General features: G+C 37.7%; 1 pseudogene; it reads right to left on the reverse strand.

Annotated features, from left to right (window-relative positions):
* The window catches only part of LOC119591094, a 5,433-nt pseudogene that overhangs the window by 763 nt on the left and 4,360 nt on the right, over positions 1-310 (reverse strand).

The raw sequence follows: 310 nt of genomic DNA on the forward strand, positions 1-310 counted from the left end.
GCTTTTACAAGGTCTCACTGAGAAAATCCTACCGTGGATGCTGGACCAGTGATTGTGCCGATCCATTTAAAGAGTTTGTCCCCTTCCGGGAAAGCCGAGATGCCTTTGTTTGCTGACATCATCAAAGTCATGAGCTCATGTTGAAGTCTGTGGAGGAGAAGAAAGCTTTATTTTTACAGTTCATATGAAAAACAGACTACAAGTAAAGAAAATTCAGTAGTAAAAAGAGCAATTCTCTTGATCATTTTAATAATCAATTTATATACTCCAAGAGACAGCCATTCTGTGACACTCTATCAAAATGAAGTTT

Source organism: Penaeus monodon, chromosome 28, assembly GCF_015228065.2.
Source record: "Penaeus monodon isolate SGIC_2016 chromosome 28, NSTDA_Pmon_1, whole genome shotgun sequence".
NCBI lineage: Eukaryota > Metazoa > Arthropoda > Malacostraca > Decapoda > Penaeidae > Penaeus > Penaeus monodon.